This window comes from Gallus gallus, chromosome 5 (assembly GCF_016699485.2).
Source record: "Gallus gallus isolate bGalGal1 chromosome 5, bGalGal1.mat.broiler.GRCg7b, whole genome shotgun sequence".
Taxonomy (NCBI): Eukaryota; Metazoa; Chordata; class Aves; order Galliformes; family Phasianidae; genus Gallus; species Gallus gallus.
Genome location: NC_052536.1, coordinates 50,574,076 through 50,599,026, shown reverse-complemented (window position 1 = coordinate 50,599,026; position 24,951 = coordinate 50,574,076). Strand labels below are relative to the sequence as shown.

General features: G+C 40.6%; 1 long non-coding RNA gene across 1 annotated transcript in view; it reads right to left on the bottom strand.

Annotated features, from left to right (window-relative positions):
* The window catches only part of LOC101749505, a 198,248-nt gene that overhangs the window by 33,917 nt on the left and 139,380 nt on the right, over window positions 1-24,951 (bottom strand). The gene's annotated exons all lie outside the window — the stretch shown is intronic.

Here is a 24,951-nt window from a genome sequence, read left to right as displayed (position 1 = left end):
GCCAAACCCAGTCATAAAGCAATAAGTAATCACTAACCCACCAATCAGGAGACAGCTAACAGCACATGTCACAGGAAGCCTGATGGTTCCAGAACTGTTGGTTCCACCCAGATGGGCCAAGGCTGGTATTTAACGTAACATCTCCATAGACAGAATAGGTGGACAAAGTTCCCAGCCAAAAACTCTCAAAGAAACCATTTGTGCACTCCCAGTCTGTGGCAGCATCCCCAGCCACACTGGGTTGGAGAGCATCAACACTGACACAGATTCTTGGTCATAAGAGGTGGCTATACAGAAAAGATATTCTACTGAGACACAAGAGGATTGCACCGCACCACTAGCAAATGATGGGGGAAAAGTGGTAAATAATTCACTTAGTGAATATGTGGCCACCACGGGTAGAAGACCACTTGGGAAATGGGACAAATGAGGGAAAGCAAAACAGAACACGAAATTACATCATAAATCATCACAATCATGTACAAATGCTGAGGTGAAGGATAGCTCCTACTGCCCACCACATTCTTTTTGCAAAGCACTTGATATTCTACTCTCATTTTTTTGTTTCTCATTTTCAGCAGCTGACTAGTTACCATGGACTTTTCTTAATTTTTATACCAAGCATGTTTATCTGTTCAGTATCATTGTACACTCTTTCTGAACTTAACAGCATCAGAAAATAATGCAGATAACGTTCCCAATCTAGCAAGAGGAACAGCCAAAACAGATCACTGCCTCTTTCTATTTAAACCAAATATTTGTGTTGAATTTTCCTGTCCTTTTCAAGAAATTCATTCCAGTTTCTCATCCAAAATGTCTTGAGTTATGACTACACAATGCTGGTGTTATAGAGACTTATCTCTGGCTAGGATGTTATTTCCAGACACAGATAACTTACTTAGGAATGATCCAATCATGCCATGCAAACTTCAGCTGGCCAAAGACATCACCATTTTGCCAGAAGATAATAATGGTGACTAGCCTGTTTGTCTGCTGTCCTCTGTTTATCATTGTGTACTGGTTAAAGCCTGAGCCGTAAGAGGATATCAGGGGAAGAGCAGAATACCAGGCCTTGGAGAATACGAAGGCTAGCAATGATATTTAGGTGAGGGTGTAATTATATTAACACTGCTTTGGTGCAATCATAGAAAAAGTAGTGTGTATAAATAATATGATTCGAATTCTTGCCAACATCCCATCTGGTCTACCAATCTTACCTCCATGAGGATTTTCTGGAAATTTATATTCAAGCCTTCAGGAACCATGACAACTGAAGTGATTTGCAGATCATCGGTGAGTACAGACCACCAGGTGATGTGCATGACACCTGCAGCACAGAATCAAGCCCAGGTGCTTCTGAATGTCCATGGGTGGTGGAGGATGATCTAACTGAGGATCTTCCCTTCTTCTCCTTTTGTGTGTTCCTCCCCTGCCACTTCCATGTTATTACAGTACAATTATTGAGATAGAACGACCACAGCTGCTTCTATTTTTGTTTCTGTTTGACTTCAAGTAATTAAATTAAAGCAGCAAAGCTCAGGAAAAGAAACAATTCAAAAATTATACCTATTCTGCAAGATGCTTTTGATGCTGTTTCATCTCTTGGAAACTGGAAGAAGGTGGCAAGGATAACCAAAAGAGCATTGCCTGCTGTGCCAGTCCATTGACATAGTCATGGGAAATGGAAGGAGAAGAGAGTGTATCTTGGCAGAGTAGCCACAGTCCTCAACATCTGGCGGAAGAAAAAGAATTTGCTGAATAATGACCAAGACAGGTTGAAATAGACAATTCAGTGACTCCTAACATATGGAGGGCATGTTTCCATTTCAGTCAAAGGTGTGATTAGAGCATTGATAGCAGTAACTGTTGGACCAATCCTGAGGGTTCCACAAAGGATGACTCAGAAAACCTCATTCATTTCTGCTTTGTCCGCCAGAAAAGTATTAAGGTTTTGAGTATCAAAAGAGATGGGAATTTACTAAGTCACCTCTGCCAAGAGTGAAAGCACACACATTATATACTTGCAGGAGATTCTGGGAACTTCTTTAGGTGGAAGTCCAACTGCCAAACTAGTGCCACATAGCTTTCAATTTTATATCATCCGAGGTGCAGGATGGAGCTAACTCAAAAAAAACCTAACTACTTACGCTATCTCTTTTCTACACTGGAAAGCATAAACTTGTCTTTCTAAGGAAAGAGCTAGTCATGTTCTCAGTTGATACAAATCGACATAATATATGCTGCTGAAGAAATTCATATCAGCCATGACCTTGCTCCAGGGTTCCCATGTATTTGATCGCACAAATCTTTTATGGTATGGTTTGTAAATGAATCTGTGACTCCATCAAATTCAACCATAAAGAAAAGGTTATTTAAGTTGCATTTGTGGAGTAGTACTTAGGTGTGATCCTGGAATCTGAGGCAAAGCTTAGTGCTGGCTTTGATGAAAGTGCTTGACAGAATTGAGATCTAAGCAACTGTCTTTAATATGCTGATTTGAAACCAACATTTTGAATACCAAGCTCTTCAAATTCCAGGCACTGTAGTAAGTATGTGGTTTAAATCACTTTAAACAGATTATTTCCATGGAACCTAATAAAATCCTACATGTTTTACAAAACAAAACATGTTAGTTGGAAGCAAGCAAATTCATCCTGGTTACACTTCCAAAAGATTAATTTTAGCAGGATTAAAATTACTACAGTGGAATCATTCAAATGGAATTTTTTGGCTTTGCAACAAAGTTGCCTTATCTTTATTTAACTTTACTGTTTTATCAGCTGTGTCCTGTTTTCTGCTTCATTGACAACTCTGTTCACACCTAGTCAGATAACATTAAATTCTGATTTGGAGGTCTATCCAACAAAAGCTTACATGTAGGGGTTCCACAATTTCAATTTTCCTTTTTTAAAAGTCTCCCCCAGGAATGCCAGGTACGTACAGCATCTGGCAAAGTGCTTTTTGAAACACTGAAGCTCAGGTCACTGAGGTTATTACCAAACTCAAAGAGTTCCACCAAAAAAAAAAAAGCCTGTCCAAAATGAGTAGAAGAGGTTTCAGAAGGACAGAAGGTCTCATCTAGATTTGCTAAGCACCACAAAACTAATTTATGCAAATCATGTATGTTTAGCCTTTAAACTGGAAAAAAAAAAATCATTTCAGGTACTTGTCCCATAAGTAAATCCCTGTGAAACGTCACATAATTGCACACATCTGAGTAATTACTTTGATTACTCACATGGAAAGAAATTTCTCAAAGTGGCTGCTTTCTTTTAAAGCTGTACAAAGAAAGCCACTAAAGTTTATCTGCAGAAATCAGAAACCTGCCTTTTCTCTGAAAATATTCTTTGCACATTACCACAGCGGTTAGTACTGTAAGCTTCCAGAGCTACTCAGTTCTCTCATACACCTTACAGCATTTCCAGGCTCACAGTCACTAAGAATGCAGGACAGAGAAACACTGTTACATGGTCCATATTCCATAGCCAGGACACACGGTTTGGGGCAATCCAGAGCAAGTGAAACAGGTTTGCAATGGTCTGACCTAAAGCAGTATGAAATCAATGGAAAAAAAGTCATCAATTAAGGAGCTCCTGGATAGATTTCAGGATTTGATTCTGTTTTCCTAGAGATCACTTTGGTGAGAATTTCTCTCTCCATCTCTCTTCCACCCTCATATCTCATTGCCAACACTGCAAATGAGATTGTTCTCCACTGACTTTGAATGTCCTCACATAAACAGAGAACCTCAACTGGTCTGCTAAGCGTGTTGTCTTTATAGAAATAGAGAAGGAGATACTACACAAAGAGACATACCAGAGAACATCCAGGAAATTAAAATAACACCAAACCTTCTGGATGTATTTATCTCTTTTCAGGGATTTTTGGTAACTTCTTTGCACCAGGCACTAAACTTTCCAACACCCATTTAGGCAGCAGGAATTTACCCAGGACAGACTATTCACCAAAGGAAAGAAAATAGACTGTTTTAGCTGACAGTAAAGAAGAGCGCAAAATAGAGAATCAAAACATGACAAAACTCAGATGGGAGGGAAGAAAACATGGCCACCTCTCTAAGAAAGGACAATCTGCAACAGTAAGATACCCATGCATCACTCAAGAAGGTTCTTAAGTGGTAGATTTAAACTTGAGTGCTGCTGCTCACATCTGAATGTATGACCACAGCAGTGGATTACTGCCTTCTCTTAAAGAATAGAACTGTGGATTTTCTTAAACATTCTTTAAACAGGATTCATAGAGTACATTTGGAAGTTGTTTTCCTTCCCTCAGATTAGTTCTAACAGCCCTCAGATTGAGGTTTGATATAATAAAACATAAACCTGGTTGCTACATAATTAACTCAAAATTTAATGAGCAATAAAAGTACAATTATGCTCTCGCAATGCATTAAGCTTGTATTCCTGCTTAATCCATTTAAAAGGGCTCTCTAGGTGTTCACTTGGCAAATAACAAAATAAGGCAAGTCACAAATTATGCTTATTAAATGTAAATGAGTATCTTTAGCAATTGATATCTAACGTCATAGGACAAACTTGCCAAACTTAATTAAATGAATAAATGCGATTATGCACTTAATATTCCCTTAATTACAAGGCTAAATTATCTCTTACATAACACACTATCAGCTTGATGGTTGCCTGCTACCAAGACTGCATCAGTGAGTACAGAGCTCTGCTCCTGCTGAGTTTGGAGTTCTTTGCATGTAACCCTATGGCTCTGGTTGCTGTTACTCATCACTGCCATGGCTAGTAAATGTACAGTTACCACTTTATTTACCAGCTACCAGGTCTTACCACAGCAATATCTAACTACTTTTTTCAGATTCAACTGTGTAATGGAGACGACAAAGACAGTATTCATTTTAATACTCTAAACTCTGCCATGTAATCCAGGACAAAGTGTCAAAATACTGCAGTTTCACCTGCAGAAATTATTCCAAATTTTGACCAGCTCTATTAGTGTGACTAACCTCAGCTCCATTTTAAATACACAAGGGGTAAATAGCACTGAGATTTTTGAATGGGACTATAAAGAAAAACTGCATTGTTTTGCTTGCATCATTGTTATTCAAGGTGTAATGAGGACAGCTCTGAACTTTTGAAATCCATCCAGACAATTTGTTTCTTTTTTCAGAGCATATTTTACAAGTACTTGGGTACCACCAAAAGGCCTTCATGCCAACATTTTAATATGACTGCTGTGCATTCAAATTTTCTCTGTTTTTCTAGGAATCTTCAGGAAATCATTTCCTACCAAGCACACTGTTTTATCTTACATTAAAGGCAGAAGAATCAAAACACAAAACTGAGAAGGATGCCCAGTTACTGAACTACAGCGCATCAGAGATTTGCAGAATAGTTAACGGAGGTCAAAAGGATTAGTAACAAATGCAAGCTCCTTTCAGGAGATTCTTTTGAAATGCTTTATTCATTAAAGAAAAAGGAAGGTCTCCAAAGTGTTTTTAGAGTGACTGCATGCAGCAGCATTTCAGGATTTTTCAAAACCAAAAAATTCATACAGTATGCTTTTATCCTCCAAACTGTTGCGTTTGGGTTCTCAAAGATTTCTCATTACAAAGGAATCCTTGAAAAACTGTTGCAATAAATTATCATTAAAACTTATAATGTCTGATCACAATTTTACACTACAGAGTTTTTTTTATTCAACAATATATAGGGGACATATCAGCAGAGGTAAATTACATTTGCACTTATCTCAACTGTTGTGAACTCCCAGTCTGGATTTTTAGAAATGCTGACATCACAGAGGTTGGGCACTAATATTAATTGCATTATATTTGAAGTATGCAGCATTGCCTGTGTATTATGTCAATGTATCTTCACCAGTACTACTACATAACTGAAATGAAAAAGATTTAGACAGGTTGTAATTACGGACAGAATTTGTCTCCCAGGAGAAAAAGATTAATCAATCGAAACTAAATTCTGACCATTTAAATGATGTTAATCTACAAAAACTCTGCTTAAGGTGGTGTGAGCTTTGGCTTGGGGATCCAAGGGCTTTTAGTTTCCCTGCCGCACTTCTTCAGATATTAAATCTTCCCCATGTTTAAATCTCTTCTGTGTTATCCTGTATTATGTCCTTCTCTTGACATCCTTATTATTCGATTTTTTTTCCTACCTTTGACTATTGATGTGTTGCATTCTGCAAGCAGATATACATATACACTGATGGAAACAGTCCTATTTCACCTGTACCTTAGCTGGCTTTAGCAATGTTTATATCAGGAGGAAAAGCTAGCCAGGGATCAAGATCAGCACAGCATGAGTTTCTGTCAGGCTTTCCTGAACCCTGTGCAACAAAGGGTGTGTTGGTCCTTTACAGTGGTGCCCAGTGGGGAAGATGAGGATGGCATCATGACTGATGGAAAAAGAAAGAAAATTTCATTTCAGCAAGCATACTATTTACAAAGGGACCAGACTTGTGAATTTTAAAGAGATCATAGAGATATCTGTCCTATTCTCCACTATCCTTCTCAGATGTAGGCATTAAGCTCTCTATTTAAAGCTGAAGAAAGGTCTTCATAAGCCCCAGAAATGAGCTTGTGCTGCATTGGTTTTCCATAGCAGAGCCACAAGACCTCTGAATCCATAAAATACTCTTAAAGGATTTATGGAAGGTAGCTAAGAAAAGCAGACTTAAGGGGCTTAATTCTGCAGAAATTCTTGTATCAACTGAAAAATTATATTTCTACAAACTGAAGTAAAATTGATGCTTTCTAGTTCATGAATTACAGATATTACTTGTGATTTGAGAGTAAAAACATGTTCAGGTGACAACAGAAGTTTCAGGATGCATGAGTTTAATTCTAGCCTTATCTGCAACTGGTGCAACTTAGTGCTTCATCTTGCCATTCAAAAACAGAAATTGTACAACTCTTCCACAAAATGATGCTCTGAAGCCAATTCCACCAATGTTGTGACATCTATTCATTTTAATGAAAATCCTAGCATACAAACATATGCTAAGCTGTGGTCAAAATTTAAAAAATTACCCTACCTGGAACAGACCTGTGATTTCATTCTTTACACATGACCCGTTTATTCAAGACAAAGGAATCCTCCTTTGAAACAGAAATATATGAGGTGAAATTTTAATCAAGCTGTCAGGCTTCATTTTAATTCTCAGGCTGTCTACATAGAGGAGAGAAAGGGAAAGGAAACATTAGAACTGATTCTCATAAAGAGATGGAGAGACAGAGAGCAACAAGCTGTGCTGATATATTAATTATCTATTTATAATATGTAATCTTTTCAACTTCTGTCATGTTAAAATCAACAAAGAATTTAGCTGAAGACAGCCATAAAATGAACTGATTACAGCTTGCATACAACAGCGATGAAAGAGCAAATACACACAGCTATGCAAATGTGAAATATAACATGACAGAAAGCACAGCCACAGTGATAACAGCAGGTAATTGCTGGTCTCTGTAGCTCTCCCACCAAACTGACTCTGTGATATTTCCTTTGTTCTGTAACTGGCACATTTTTGGCACATGGGAGGGAGAGGGAGGAAGCAAGCTGAAGCTGAACACCTCCTGAAAGCTGCTGCAAACGTACAGTCTGGCAGAGCAAAGGGAGAGCAGGGCTACGTAGAGCTGAGCCTTCATCTTAGAACCACACTCAGCAGCTGGGCGGAATTGTGTTTAGTAATTGAGTACAGCCAAAGGTTAAGGGCTGACTTTTGCCCTTTCAGTTTCCACCACTAACTCTCTGAGGCCAACATGTTGAATGCCTGATCCAGCCCACAGGAGTTAACGGCAAAATCCCTTACCATCATTACAGAACTTGAGGTCAGGACCAAATCTGAAAGCCCACTGGGTAGCAAATGCGACAAACCATTTCATGCATATATTTGCATGAATAGTAACTTGACAGGGCTTCTCATGGAACCAGAGACAAGTCTGAGCTATGTGTGAAGTCAGCTTCCAAGGTTTGTGGAGCTGGCATGTTGTGTCTGGGAGCTATGCTGTTAAACACGGTCACATTGTGATGAGCACAGCTTGAAGCACTTATCTAGATGTCCTCCTCCTTTTCCAGTGCTGTATGTCAGCATTATTAAACGTAGCCATTATCCAGGTAATATACTTAGTTTTTATTATTATTATTATTTCAGTTCCTACTATTTTGCACCACATTTTCATAAGAACTTGAGCAGTTTTGTGCAGGCTGATACTTGAGGACACAGACATAGACCCAGATCATATTAGCTACACCCTTCACACGGGCAGGCTATACTAGAACTGAGAACCAATTTGATGCAGCAACACTGTTTCTGATCAGAGATGTGCAGACTGGGCTCTTCTTCAGTACTCATCTATGCAAAACTCCATATGCACCTTACTCCCATTTTCAGATGCAACTTCAGTAGTTGCATGTTGGGAGTTTCATGACAGCCCACGTGCAGTAGCGCAAATCAGTTTAGAAAATAAACTCACTGATTCCAGAGTACAAGCTTCAAAACTGGTACACTCCCTCCTCCCCCACCACCCCATTTTGTGCTTTTTCCTCCTGTAAAGGCACTTCACTATTATTTTACTCATCACAAGCTAGAATCTGGCCTTCCTACCCACACAAAGGACTACAGTTGTGTCAGTGATTCATCATCTTCCGTCATCATCCCATTTTACCCACTTAATGCCATAGAATCTATGCCAGTATCCACAATCCCCATTTGTCATGTAGTTGCCTTACCAAGTGTCAATCATAAATTCATAAGATGGTTTGGGTTGGAAGAAACTTTTAAAGATCATCTAGTTCCAATCTTCCTACCACAGGGAGGGAACATCTTTCACCAGATCAGATTGCTCCAGTCCTTCAGTGTGACTTCACTGCAGGCACAAGTGGCTACCAAGCATAACAACATAGATTACAAACCAGAGCACCCCAGATTTCATCTCTGCCATTTCTTAAGGGAAAACACTTAAAGCTCTGCTGCAGAAACACTGTGGTAAGTTGTAACATGACCCTGCTGGCACCAGACCTAATGCCTGTCTTTGATTAGTGAACAGATCCACTCACCCTTCTGCATTCAGTATTAAGCAACCACACAACATGGGAACTGACAGGAGTACAATGAATAAGCCATTCTACGATACCACAACACAGTCTGGGCCTCTAACTTAGCCCTGTGCAATTAAAGTTTGTTACAGCCACAGTAACCCCATTGTGTAGAGCTAGACCCAGCATAAACTGTCAGTGATTTGCCACTTTGATAAACAAACATTAAACGTGTGTCATGGCCTCTTGCTATCAAGCATGAAGTAATTCCTATGACAAAAATAAAGTAAAACTCTTAATTACAAAATTCATTAGAATCTATTTAAAATAAAATGCTTTGCATTTCTAACATTAAAGTGATGAAAGTACCCAATGGACCAATACTAAACAACCAGAATGCACCCCCTGAAAGAGCTGAGACTTGAAAAAGAGCAGTTTAATTTATGGAACAAATAATGCACTTAATAGGAGTACCAAGTTGCAAACCACAGTGTTATAACTCCTTAAAGTTCACTGTTACTCAGTGCTTGAGTCTCAGCTTATTTATTGTAAGGTACCTATGCTGCATACTTCATTCGGCATTCACATTTTGAGGTATATATTTTGAGATTTCAGGTCCAGATCAGGGATTGCCTATCTTTTGCCTCTTCCATTTTCCAGTGTAGCCAGGCACTCCTGCATATTCTCAGCTTTTAAAATGTCAGCAGACCCACATGCTCCAACCTGAGGTTTATCCAAAGCCATCATAGATTTAACTCCATATAGACAGAAGCAGCTAGCTAACATTGATAGAATTCAGACACTCTCCAGCATACAGTTGAGCGTATACCCCAATTTCAAAAAATTTTAGAGTTTTTGGCAGTACAGGGAGCTTTTTCAGTTGGGGAATAATATTTCTAAAATAAAGGGGTAAATTATTCTCTTTCTGTTCTAGAAACCTCTGGATTTTTGTTTTTGGAAAGTAGCTTTGAGACAAAAAGATCTGTAGAACAAGAGATGCTTTGTATCTTTGAGACCATTCCACATAAAAGCAGTTTGCATGTTCCCATTGCAACACCCACAAAGGTTCACATTAAGGCTGTGCCTGGTCTTTCACTTGACTGAATACTGTCACTCTGACATCAAGGCCTTCCAAGAAGGCCAAATGCAGATTGTCTTCTACTTCAGTGGGAGATGTACAGTTTAGACTACATCACAAGGGAAGCAAATAGCCTTTGGCAGAGAAATCAGGTCTGTGTCTTAAGTAGCTGGTATTTCCCAGAAACATACAGCAATGAATTTCAAGTACAGTAGAGAAGTGATGTGACCTCAGGTCTTGCATATCCTAGGTAGATACAGTAATCTCTGTGCTACAAGCAAGTGATGACATGGGAACTGATTCTTCATGAATTTCTGAGTCTTGGAAATCTTTATGTACACTTAAATTTTGGGGAACCTTTTTGATGAACAAACACTCCTTGACAAGGTTTTTTTTCTTAACACACAAAACTTTAGCAACATCTAAGACTTCTATATGCTAAGAACTCATGTGGTTGCCTTCTGCAAATGTTGACAGCACTCCAAAATATTGCTTGGATTTGATAGCATTTAAATACATAGGTAGACATTTCAATTGTTTCTTTGGTTTCTTTTATCTAAATAAATTTCAACATTTTGTTCCTGACAGTGGAGAAGGCAGCCCAGGAAATTTTCTTTAAATGCTGCAAACAGAGAGAAGGAAACAATTCCTGGTTCCCTCTATTTTGGGAAATCTATTTTCTGTAAAAAGATTATTTCTTTTCCGCATAAAACCTGTTTTCTCAGCATTTCTGCTCTAGATAGATTGAAACATGCCTCTCATTGCTGACAGAAGCATCCGCTAGAGGGTTACATTTGGGTTAAAGAACTCAGCTGTTCTGAAATGAAAGATTATTGCGTCAACCCAATGGACAACCTGTAATTACCTTGCTCTATTTCAGCTGGAAATTTGTATGTCACAATGCTGTCTTTCTATTACTTTGCTACAAATAAGGCTTCGTTACAAGAACAACTAATTAAACTAATGTGAAAGAAAACAGTCTGCTTAGCTATCTCTGGTTCAAACTCCCAAACCTTTGCAAAGATCATGAATTGCTCCATGGTACACAGGCATAAGACTTCCATGAAACTCAGCTGATCTATTCATTTTATTTCAAAGCAGTCATCTGCAAGCTAGCTCCTACCGTGCAGGGAGGGACCAGGATGGCATAAGAGTTAATCTGGCATTGACAGATGCCCAATGACAGTGCTGTTGGGAAGAGGAAGACTGGGATAGTACACATTAGGACAAAATATGCGTATGGGACTCTGAACGTCTGGGATCAAGATTGCCAAATGCCTGTTATATTCAGGCTGCTTTCAGATTCACAGACTTTCCTTCATGCTTCACATGTCATTACTTAATCTTCTTCCTTAAAGCAGAATTTTTCCCAGTGCATAGTTTACAGATACTTTTCATTTTCCAAACTCCTTTTTTATGTACATTTTTGTTGGTTTTTTTTCCTCCTTTCTTTTTTCAGTATTAACATTTATATGCATTCAGGGCTGGTAACACAGCTCTGCAATGTGGGGTCAGATGAATCGCCTGTCTTATCAACACCATGTCTCCTGAAAGAGTGAGGCACACCAGGCAGAAACGCAACCTTCTCAGAGAAGCCCATAGGTTTACCTGCCATCGTTCCTTTCACATATGCAAGAAGAGAGCAAGTATATAATCTTTTTATACTAGCATCATGGGCCAGGAAGTGGTAGATGTAAGGTTTCAACCCTTCCATCTCAACTTCTTCCCAGAAAAAATGCCACTGGGACCAGATGTCACTGGCAAAGGTGCAATTTTTCCAAGTCAAGATGGACAACAGGGAAAGTGTCCAGCAGCACTTTAGTGTACTTCAGCACTTAAGAGTAAGGAAAGGTTTGGGGTTCACATTTCAATTTCTCTTTCAATGATCAGGTTCCTTTTTCTTTGTTCTCTAAGCAAGGAAAGGCTTTCCAAGATAGTGTTAAAGTTGAACAGCTGAAGGGATTGGTGCCACACTTTAAGTCATGCACCAGGAAAATGATTCAGAGCCTGACCTCCATGGTAGGTCTCCCCTGGCCCTCCAAGTGCAGGGTGTGAGCAAATGCCCCACACTGCCCTGCCTTCAGGGGTGAGAGGTTGATACCACAGATCTGAATGTACCCTACAGGCATCATTCTTCGTATTATTATTCCATCTGCATTTAAGTGTACATCATTAAGTAGTGGGTCTCCAGATAGCTGGAGTTAATCTTTTTATTTTTCTTTCTTTCCATCATCTCCTAACCACAAAATAGGGAACTACTTTGTGAGATGCATGTCTTTAAGAAAGAAAAAATTAGTAATAAGTACCGTTGTGATCACTTCCAGTCTGGCTGTCTAATGATGGCACTGTCCTTTCCCAAGGGCCACTGTCACTATGTTAATTCACTGACTGACACTTTGTATGCAACCACAGACCAATAAAATCTATAGGAAATGGAAATGTCCTGACAAGGCCAAATTGAGCCAACCTAGGTTGTCAATGATTTTTTCACACTTATTAATGCTGTGTGACTCTTCCTGGGTATGGAGTGGGAAATTAAACAAAGGCAGAGCAATACAACACCCAACTCAAACTGCCCAGTCTCTGGAACAGAGCCATTGCAACATATCAGAGGAGCTAAGGGCTTGGAAATAGCACCTACATCAACCCACACATTGACAGCTTTCCCAGTCAACAGGTGAACACTGAAGACAAGGGTGTACTTCATACACCACTGCAAAATAACCAGCTAGCTCTCCCTCTTTGTGCACCATACTCTAAATATTCACTCAAAGCTACTTTAGCTTTTCATCGTAGTCCTTCCATGTGCTGATATGCCAGAGATGGGTGGTTTTAATGAGAATTCAAAAAAAAAAATCCATCACTTCTTGTTTTAGTCAGGTAAGACTCAAGTCTTGTGTATATAGTCATTAGGGAAACTGGACTTGGGTCTTTGCTTTACTGTACTACATGGCATCTCCATATTTTTATTTTGGAAAATTTAAAACTTATTAATTTGCCTTTCTGATTTCTCCTAATTAAAAATTAATATGTTTTAAAAATCAGCTCTTACACTTTTCTAATTAAATTTCCACAGGATATTTTTTGGTGGGAGAATTCAATTAGGTTTTAATTTTAGTAATCAAAAAAGCACTGGTGCTTTGAGTATTTGATTTTTAATTTAAAAATTTGACATGGCATTCCAATTAAAATGTTCAACAGTTGCATTGTAGCATAAAAAGTCTATTACATCTGGTAATCAGGAGAATCCAATGACCATAAAAAATGCAAACAGTATTTCAAGAACCCTCAGGTAATAACCGTATTTAGCAAACACTAAACACTTCAATTACAGCTGCCTATAGCAACTGTGATCACTCAGAAACCAGGGCAATAAGTGAAAGCAACTCTTTACTTATCTCTTTCACCATTAGATAAGGTTGCATCTTGGAAATAAGATCTAAACTCAGGTTTGAGAAACACAACCAAGCCTGCCAGAAGCAATATCAAAATGGAAGTGTCAACTCTGCATCCTTACTCATGCAAGCTCCATTTTCTTGCCTTCAAGCTAACGCACACAACATTTTCTTAAATATAGACTGTATCATAATAATCTGGTAGATTAAGGCACTCTTAAAGAAGATATCTAGGAAGGGTCCTGAGCACCTCTATTGGGAGAAACCAATTTTCTATTTTGCAGTCTTAAATCCTAAATACATTAACCAATCTGCTCCCCATAACCCCTGCCTCTCCCCCCCCCAAAAAAGCCATGCTAATAATAGGAAATAAAGTTTTAAAACTATGCATCATTTTTTGCAGTGATATTGCATCCAACAATACAGTCTTTCAAACAATTAAAATCAGGATGACAAAGTAGTAATACAAAGAGTTAAAGCAAATTAACAGTACAAGAAAAACCCTTCATTTTTCAGCAGATCTCCTATATAAAACTTAGACCAGTACTGGTTTAATTGTATACAGAGCAACCTGAAGACTGTTTACATCCTTAAGGACTTAGTTAATTGTAATAATAGTCACAATTGGCTCCATATAGTCTACTGACCTGCCTCTGACAATTACAAATAACCCTGAAAGATTCCAATGTTGTCATTGCTTCCAACAAATTGTATGACATTTCAGAAGAATTGTATCTATCTGTCCCGGCTTTCATATCTTCCACTGCTAAATAACATAATATTCCTGTGTCAAGTTTTTCCCATTTTCCTTCAAATGTCAATTCCATTGTGTCCCACTCGTCAAGCACATGATTATTACACATGATTTTTGGCGCTCCTTTGCTACATGTGGCATTGCATGGTACAGACAACAAGGACAGAGCTCAGATGCACCCACATACTTAAATGCGTACTTTAGTATTGCTGTGGTGGGGAGGATGGCAGGCAAAAGTTCCCCCAGCCTCTGGCACCTCAGCAAACTAGATGAAAATTGGCAATCTGTGGCACGCTGGAGGAGTAACTCCATCTCTGCATACTCACACAGGGTAAATAGAAGACAGAAAAAGAGCAGCTGGCATTTTAAGGAATGAATATGAAAAGGGATAAACTTAAATAGCTAACTCAAAATTTAATAACAAACAAGAAAAAAGAAAACAAGAAGATTAAACAAAAGTTGAAAACAGGCTTAAAAAAATAAAGGAGCAAGCAAAGGAATCATTTACAAACCAAATGAAGAGGGGAAAAGATAAGATAAACTCTGAATATTAATGAACAAGTAGAAGAAAGGAAAAACAGAAGCTGAAATAAGTCTATTTTACCACAGGCAAAATAATGTAAAATGTTTCAATCTTCCCAGTTAAATTACAGAATAAAAGGAACCTTACTACAATATCAGCGTGTAAATCTCTCTCCAAACCACCCACATGCTGACTGCTGCTAGAGACAAATAGGTACAATAAAAGGTAGAAGGCAAAATGCCACTGCCACAAATGCAGCAAGGCTGAATTCCCTTTAATGGCTAGTAAAGGTGGTATGAATAAACACAGAAAGCAAAACCAGAACACTGGAAATGACCAGTAAAGCAATTTTAAATAAGAAGAAAATCATGCACATGCTCAACCCTGTCTGAGGGCTTGAATGCATAGGAAAGCTGATAAACTGATAATACTGCCACAGCACTTTGGTATTTCCAGCTGGAAAGCTCTGAGCTTGCTAGTGGGAGAGCCTCACCCATTAACACTGAATTCACACTCAGAGTGTACTAACAGTCCAGCCTAAAACACCATACACTCCAGCAAGAATTTTGGAAACCAAAAAAAAAATCATTGTTGCCTCTTTGATTATTTCGCTGCTGCAGTTTTGGTTGGGTTGCATTATTTAAGGGTGTCCTAGGGGCTGCAGTTCTCCTGAGAATTGCTCCTGTTTGAAACAATGGCCTCTCTCATTTGCTATTGGTCCAGAGCAAACTTGTAGCTTCACACCTGAACTGCTCCTAAGACATTCTACAGTCCCGCCTGTTACATCCTCAGGGCACCATACACACTAATAAGACAGCGCAGGAGAAAACCTATGTGGAAAACCTTTGATGTCTTGTGCCTTGAGTCCACGTGCAGTCTGATATGTTAATCATGGCATTATCCATTACAAATAAAGGAGTAAAACCAACCATTTTTACTGTTATTCATGTTTAATTTCCTAGAAGTGAGTGCCCAATCCAGGTCCCTTTCCAAGCTTGCTCAGTCCTACCAGTGTCTCACTGTGCAATCTGACTCCTCCTCTTGGGAGAGGAATGGTAGAATGGTCCTGAGGAAACGTTTATTGTCAGAGACCATCTATCAGCATCCTACATTCAAAGATCTTCCTAATGCAAATAAAATAAAACAGTTCCTCATCACCAGAATATCATTTAGTATTGCCCTGCCATCTAACAGAGACCAGTGCAAAGCTTTGAAGTTCATGTGTTCTCTCCTAACAGATTCTGCAGTCTGAATGAGAAATGACACATGCTATTGCACTGGCTCTACTTTGTTTCTTTCTTTCTTTTTGCTTTCCTAGAATAATCCTCATGAAAGGTGACAAACTGACATCTGGGAAAAAAAAATACAAGCTAGATCTGCTGTGAGGAAACTTCTCCAGTTTCTGAAACCAAGGTGTGGCCCTGGTAAGCCCTGTTGTCCCCTGGTTCTGCAGAGCCATGCAACCCACCAGAGGTGCAAGGTTGTTCCTGAGCTTCCACCAACAGGCTTAGTCATTTTTATTTGGGATCCCTTCATTTCAGTTGGCATTAGAGACAGGATAAGAACTTGTGCAGACATCAACCAGGGCTGCAAGTTCACACACTCATGTAAGTTTCCCTTAAATACTGAGGAACATTCTGTATAAATATCTTTTAGACTCAGCAATTCAAGGTAATTAATACAGAAAATAGCACCACAGAAGATAAGGGAACAATCACCACATACTGTACAGCGCGAAAGAAATACTTCCATTCTTTTTTCAGATCAGCTTGTGAAGATCCTGGCTCCAATGAGAGACTGCCATCTTGATCAAGGGAATTTCAAATTAGCAATGTCAGTTACCCTCTAAGAGCTCTTTCTCCTGGGAACAAACATTCGTTTTGTTTATCTCCAACCAACAGCTAATAGCACAATAATGATCCAATCCCCAGTTCCCTTTGCCTGGAAAGAGATACCTTAATCTCTGCAGTTCAAGTCTTATCAGTCTTTGCTCCTATGCAGTTTGAACATTTCCTTTATATCCACAGTGCTCCCTACAATGAAAAACTGTCTCAGATTCTGCTATCTTTACCATGAATTACCTTTCCCTGACCCCATGCACTCCTTTTTCACAAATATCTCCTTTGAAGTGTTTTCTAGATACGTCACATTTTCTTCTGGCCCATGTATGGCTGTTACTGAAAACTAGTGTTCTTGTCTTAATTTTGTTTAACTTCCTCCATTGCTCATTATCTCACACAACTGGTGTTACATTTGATCCAGTGGTCAGGAAAATTAAGCTCCGCCATTACTCTACATTTACCACCCAATTGCAATCAACAGAGATGTGTAAAGCAAGCATGAAGTGGACATTTCTTTTTTATCTCAAACTGCATTGAACTTCTCTCTGTGCTGTCTGTTGGTTAGATAATACCTAAATGAAAGAGAAAATTAATGCTCTCAAGTGTGACCTGGTGGTATCCCTACAGGATACTGATATAGGCTGGTTTAGCAATAGGGATCAATTTGTTAGTTTAAGGACCAATACAGTAGTTTAACAGAAAGGAATCAATGTGTACTGGTTATAAAACTTTCCAGTTTAGCTTTGCTTGCTATGTGAACAGTCTTGTCTTTTTTTTCCTGAACAAGCCTTGCTTCAATGAAGCACTGAAGTCACAATAGACATTTATCTTTGCATGTACCAGGTACAAGGATTTTTTCTTGAGTTTCATATAAATTGTTTTGAGTTACAGTGTACCAAGATAGAAAGTTGCTCATTGTGGCATAAAAAGCAAAGGAAATTTGCCAAACTGGGGGGAAAAACAGGTAAAAGCTTAGCTTCAGTGACAGTACAAGCAAGTCTCAGGACAAGTTTCTTTAGATTAATAGTCCAGCCATGCTGGTAGGGACGAGGTGATCGTTAGTACAAGTGAATCAAAACTAAGATTTCCTTTGAGGCTCACCCACCTACGTGCATCAGAGCTTCGAAATCATTTTCAAAGTCATTCTGAAATCACAAAACAGTGAAAGCTCAGACAAAACACAAGCAAAGCCACTATTAAAATAGACATACTTACCAGCAAATATCCTAATTCTCTGCTCTACGTACAGACCAAGCTACTACCTTAGCCAGTACACCTTAAGCAGCTTTATTTTTACCCTTCAATTCTCTTACACAGACAACGCATTTCCTATCTACCTTGTGCATACTCAGATATTGCAGCCCTTATCTCACAACTTGATGTGTAAGGAAGAAATAGCATAGGAATAAGCCTGATGAATATTCTTCAGAATACAGAATCATAGGGGTTGGAAGGACCTCCAGAGAACATCCTGTCCAATCCTCTGCTAAAGGAGGTTTTCTACAGGAGGTTGCAAATGAAAGTGTTTGGGGGGCTCTGAATAGCTCCAGAGAAGGAGACTCCACAGCCTCTCTGAACAGCCCACTCCAGTGCTCTGTCACCTCCACAGTAAAGAAGTTCTTCCTCATGTTCACATGGAACTTCCTGCATTCCAGTTCGTGCCCCTTGTCCTGCTGCTGGACACTACCAAAGACAGCCTGACCCCATCCTCTTGGCACCTGCCCTTTAGGTATTCCTAAGGTGTTGATAAAATCCCTTCCCCTCCTCATCAGTTTAACTGTTTTACATGCACAACATTATTTTGACCTTCTAATCAGAGGGATCTTAGCAGACAAGGTAAGACAGGATTTCTCTTTTACCTCTTCTGAATTATTGCAGGATGTGAGCACAACACGTACACATGGACTTTCAGAGCATCTCCGTAGCCATAGAGCACAGAAAAATCTCACCGTTTCTAATGAATAACCAAGACCTTCCCTATTTAAGTTTCATTTGTTTGGTAGAAGGCTTAGATTTTCCTTTAGAAATGACATAGTGATCAGGAGATGTGCCCACGTCTGCCCCACAATATGCCATCCTTATATTTATAAAGCATGCCTTTCTCTAAAATCTGAAGTTCTGCTTTATTTCTCAAAATTAGAACGAGCAGAGGCTGTAATGGACACATAAAGCTTCGCAGAGGCCATGAGTGAGTCACACACCAGACACTGACATTCTCCAGGAACGCAGATAACTGCATGACAAAAGGTTGCAGTGCATTCCTCCTTGTTTTGCCTCAGAAAGAAACTAGCTCAAAAACCGGTGGGGAGCACAGGAACTGCCAGCCTGTCACAAAACTCACAGGATATTTCCTTAAAATGTAAAAGAAGCCATAGTATACCTGATCAAGTAAATGCCACTTCTAACCGCACAGTCACCAGTCTTACATTAGTCAGAGAATGTTTAAGGCCAGGACTCTGGGACCAAAGATTTTCTTATGTTATACAAAGAGGGAAGTGCAGGAGGAGATCATAACTTTTTGTTTGTTTGTTTTAAAGAGTACATCTACCATGCCCTTAATATAATTGATTGCATATCAGCTTGCCTGAGGAGAAGCAGCTCTGTCACCATAAACAGTTTACCAGTGGTGAGTTCAGCATCTTTTATTTTCTTCTGCCTCATAGACAAAAAGTAGTCAAAGAGTGCCTCTAGAAATCAATTTTGTCCAAGATCTGGCTACTATCAAGCCTTTGCAAAACACAAGAGAAACAGGAATAATTAGGGAACTTCTGCACTCCCCACTCTTGTTTTTTCCTTCATAGAATCGCTCAGGTTGGAAAAGACCTTAAAGATCATCGAGTCCAACCATGACCTAACCATACTACCCTAACAACCCTCCACTAAATCATGTCCCTGAGCACCACATCCAAACGGTTTTTAAACACATCCAGGGATGATGATTCAACCACCTCCCTGGGGAGCCTATTCCAGTGCTTAACAACCCATTCAGTAAAGAAGTTTTCCCTGATATCCAACCTAAACTTACCCTGGTGCAAAGTGAGGCCATTTCCCTTCATCCTGTCACCAGTGAGAAGAGACCGACCCCGCTCTCACTTGTAAGCACCTTTCAGATATTGGAAGAGAGCAATAAGGTCTCCCTTCAGCTCCATTTCCTTCAGTCTCTGATTTGAGCCCAAAGAAACCTGACTAGAAATCAGCTCTGAGGAAAACTGAACCTGACTGCTCTATTTCTACAGCCCAGGCTGGCGGAACTACAAAGAATACAAAGCAACCCAGCTAATGGAAAACAAATCAGCCACTTAAAGTCCACTCAGTTTTAGTAACTGCAAGCATTACTCATCAGTAACACAGGTGAGCATTTTATTTTTAATTGCTCTACATCCTCACAGAGATTTGGCAAACTCAGAGATGATCCAGGGCTTGTTCTGCATTTCTCTCCATCCACACCTCTTGCAACTGCTGTGTAATGCAGAGCTCAGTGCTGCCTCTCCACTCCCTGTGAGGAGCTGTAGGCTACCAGGAGACATCCCCTCAGCCCCCTCTGCCCTGGGCTGAATAAACCCGAGAAGAGAAAGGAGAAAAGCAGCCTCCAGTGGTGCAGCATGAGTTCAGCCGGGATGCTGCTGGCAGCCAGGAGCTGTCTTTGCTGCCTCTGCCCACCTCTGCTCCACAGGCAGGCACCAAGCACTCACTCCCTGCTTTCTAATCCCCACAGATGTCACTGGGCGCAGGCAGTTTAAGTATGGCTCAAATCAGGCGGCAGGTCAGTACAAAAGCCAAACAGCAGGTTTCCTGCCCAGCCCCTTAACCACAGGCCTCATACAGCCCTTCTGTTGAAGAGATTTTGCTGAAATGCCTTGTGCCATCCAAATAAGCATAGCTTGACACGCATTTGGTAAGGGTGTGGGCAGGGAGAGACAGGTGGGAAACAGCGAGTGGTGGAGGAAGTGGAATAAAGGCAACACTGTGAGGATTTGAGGACATAAACATTACAGAAGCCCCTGAGTCTACTGAGCAGGGAATGAAGTATGATGTTAGCCGATGGGTCTCTGGATGTGCTTATCCTACAGCAGCTCAGGGGCACTGGCTGGAACAACGTAGCTTTGATCACAAGGATGCCAACCTGACAGAGAAATGAGGATGCACTGGATTTGGACCCTATGCTGTTGCCCTACTACTAGGCAAAGCCAGGATGCAGTTTTAACACAGGGGAAACTAGTGTAGGAGCACAGGCACAGAAGAGTTAAAATCCTTCACAACAAAGTTAGAATATTGAATTCAACCCTTACCTTGGACTAGCACAGAGTTTGTTAGTAGGTCCAGCTGTGCACAGGCTCTCAATCATTCAGCAGAGCTCTTCAAAAGTCCATTGTGACTTAATTATAGAAAATAATGTGCCTGAGCCATGAGGGCTCCGCCTTGTCTCGGTGCCTATGGATTCCACAACAGCCTGGGCAGCTCCAATTGAGCTCTACCACACAGACTGCAAGTAGATGGGAAGCACCTAGAAAGCCACTTTCACCACTGATAAACCTGAACCCCTGAACTCGAGGGGGCAGGTTTTAACCCTGAGCTTATTAGAGCTCACAGCTGCATTGCATGAACAACAGACGGGCCTCCTGCTCTACAGGCAGGAGCTGCCTTGTTCCAGCTGTGGTGTCTATCTGCAGACTAAAGCCCACCTGATATGATTTACCAGCAGTGTTTTGACACTTGTGCCTTAGGCATACAGGAAATGATATTCCTTAGTTCTTGATCAAGGAGTGCACAGAACATCAGGTGGCAATTGAAGCGTCTGGGCTGTGTTCCTGCCCTGTTTTTGAGACAGTCCATCTGCTCTAACTGCGCTAATCAATTTAGTTGTAAATCTATGACTTCTGCAAGCTTCCAGCTCTGTATCTGCTGGATCAATGTCCTGTTGGAGAAGTATGTCAATACCCAGCATTAACATTAGATTTGTGAACGTGGTTTAAAGCTGGTTGAAAAATGGGGTTTGAAGAAATTCCAAAGTCTTTCTCCCATAGCTTATCCCCCAACCTCAGACTTTAATACAAGCACTGAACGTTTTTCTTTCTGGAAACCTGGTCCCCTTGCCTTTTGCTCCAGTCTTCTTGTTTAAGTGTGACTTTCCCTATATTTCATATGGCACAGTATAGTCTCTAGGAGAAAGGAGGCAATGAAGTTCATAGAATAGAATCATAGAATCGCTAAGGTTGGAAAAGACCCACAGGATCATCCAGTCCAACCATTTGCCCTTCACCAATGGTTCTCACTAAACCATGTCCCTCAACACAGCATCCAAACGCTCTTTGAACACCACCATGCTCGGTGACTCCACCACCTCTCTGGGCAGCCCATTCCAGTGCCTGACCACCCTTTCAGAGAAGTAGTATTTCCTAACGTCCAGCCTGAATCTTCCCTGGTGCAGCTTGAGGCCATTCCCTCTAGTCCTATCACTGGTTACACAAGAGAAGAGGCTGACCCCCAGCTCAGTACAACCTCCCTTCAGGTAGTTATAGAGAGCAATAAGGCCTCCCCTGAGCCTCCTCTTCCCTAGACTGAACAATCCCAGCTCCTTCAGCAGCTCTTCATAAGGCCTGTGCTCCAGATCCCACGCCAGCTTTGTTGCCCTCCTCTGGACACGCTCCAGGGCCTCGATGTCTTTCTTACAGTGAGGGGCCCAAAACTGGACACAATACTTGAGGCGCGGCCTCACCAGTGCTGAGTATAGGGGGATAATTACTTCCCTGTTCCTGCTGGCCACACTGTTTCTGATACAAGCCAGGATGCCATTGGCCTTCTTGGCCACCTGGGCACACTGCTGACTCATGTTCAGTCTAGCGTCAATCAACACCCCCAGGTCCATTTCCTCTACACAGTCTTCCAGCCACTCTGCCCCAAGCCTGTAGCGTTGCCTGGGGTTATTGTGGCCACGGTGCAGGACCCGGAATTTGGTCTTGTTGAATCCCATCCCATTGGCTTCAGCCCAGCTATCCAGCCTATCCAGATCCCTCTGTAGGGCCTCACTACCCTCAGGCAGATCAGCACTTCCAGCCAGCTTGGTGTCATCTGCAAACTTACTGAGGGTGCACTCAATGCCCTCATCCAGGTCATCAATAAAGATATTAAACAGGACAGGCCTCAGCACCGACCTCTGGGGAACACCACTCATGACCAGTCGCCAGCTGGATTTAACTCCATTCACCACCACTCTCTGGGCCTGGCCCTCCAGCCAGTTCCTTACCCAGCCAAGAGTGTATCTGTCCAAGCCACGGACTGCCAGCTTCTGCAGAATACTGTGGGAGACAGTGTCAAAGGCTTTGCTGAAGTCTAGATAGACTACATCAACAGCCTTTCACTCATCCACCAGACGGATCACTAGATCATAGAAGGAGATCAGGTTGGAAAAGCAGGACCTGCCCTTTGTGAACCCATGCTGGCTAGGCCTAAGTTGTACAGAAACAACTAAGTTGTACTTAAACAAATGTGATCTGAGTGGGAACAACAGCCTGAGGTGGCTATTTCCTATGGATGTTTTCCTCCATTGTCCTGCTTTCCTTCTGGACAACACAGCTTATGATATATCCATATATATCTGATATATATCTCCATATATATATTATGATATATCCATATGTATGGTTTATTCTCTGAAGGAAGAAAAGTGTTGCATTATGGGTAAGAAATAGCTCAGAGACACAAATAGATCACCAAACAACTGATAATTGTCATGCTAGAAGACAGCTAAAATTTCAAAGCAGCAAAATTATTTGGGACTATGGATATTTAGTTTTTCAAGAGTACTTTGTGTGTGTGTGTGTGGCAAATAGAAAAATGGAAATGTAAGCCTAATTTCTGTCAGAGAAGAGTTAAAGAAGATGAAGACAGGCAGTCCTATAGTTCCTTAGGTGGCAAATTAAGAGATATCCAATTTCTGCACAGATGAGTAAGAACTATTCTGTGAAAAGGCTTTACTGAAATGATAATGTCAGTGATACAATGAGACTGTTGCCTATTTCAAAACAGAATCTGGCATGTGCAGTGGATAAAAGGGATTACATGCTATAGCTATAAATGCAACCTATATTGCAGATTTTTGCCAGCAGTAGAAGAATGAACTAATACAGTGAAATACAGTAATACAAGTCTGAAAGGAAACCAGCTTATACTTCCTGATAGAGTAAGCAGAAAAGGTGTACTTTCTTCATAGATGGGAAAATGAACCATAATTAGTCACAGAGCATCTTCCATTTCTGCTCTGGGCATGGTGCCAGATCAGATTGGGCCCTCTGATGTGTTTGCTCACCCCTCTGCAATCCAGCCCCGGGCATCTGCCCAGTGCAATAGCTGGAGGTTCTATAAGCAAGGAGTGAACTGAAGGCAGGGTTAAAGTAAACAGATTCACAGCACAGAATTGTGAATCTTACTAAACATTAGTACAGGATTTTTTTTAACAACTGAAAGTCAGGCTTGACCAAAGGGGTTTTTTTGTTTTTTGTTTTTTTTCCCTAACAACAAAAATTCAGGATTAAAATAATCAATCTATTAATTTATTTAACTCCCAGTGACAATAATCCTTGTCATTGCTTCTTTGCTATGGGACATTGTGAAACGTTAAGTGAAACCTCCATCGTTGGAGGTATTCAAGGCCAGGTTGGGTGGAGCCCTGGGCAGCCTGGTCTGGTGTCTGATTTACTGGCTGGCAACCCTACCCATGGCAGTAGGAGTGGTACTAGATGATCTTTGAGGTCTCATCCAACCCAGGCCATTCCATGATTCTATGATTTTATTTAGGATCAGGGTGTAAACAGAAGTGAGATAGACTAATCTATTTTCATTTCCAAAACGGTGGTAATCTGGCAGAGAGAATGGAAAGTAATGGAAATGGAAAGTACATTTGAGTTGTAATTGAATAACTCATTATCTATATCACTGGCAAATAAACCCAATGTTATGGGCCTGTTTTGTTTTGTTTTTTAATATATGTTTAAAACTGACAACATCCCCTGAAAGAGCAAAACTATAATTGTATTCAGTTCCAGGTGCAATTCAGCAACAGGGACTCTGCTAACACAGACATGTTTCACTGCAGTTAATGACACATAAGTTCTTTGCTGAACTGGAGTCATAACCAGGCCAGAGTCAACAACCCATCAGCCTCATATCCTGCAGCACTTCCACAGTTCAGAGGAATCCCCTTTCTCCATCTGCAGTGCTACCTGTGCCGGCAGAAACATGAATCCTTCAGGGACTTCAAATAAAGGTGTTTCCACAGAGGATTTGTTTCCTCCTTTGTGCTGATTGTGCATGAAGCTG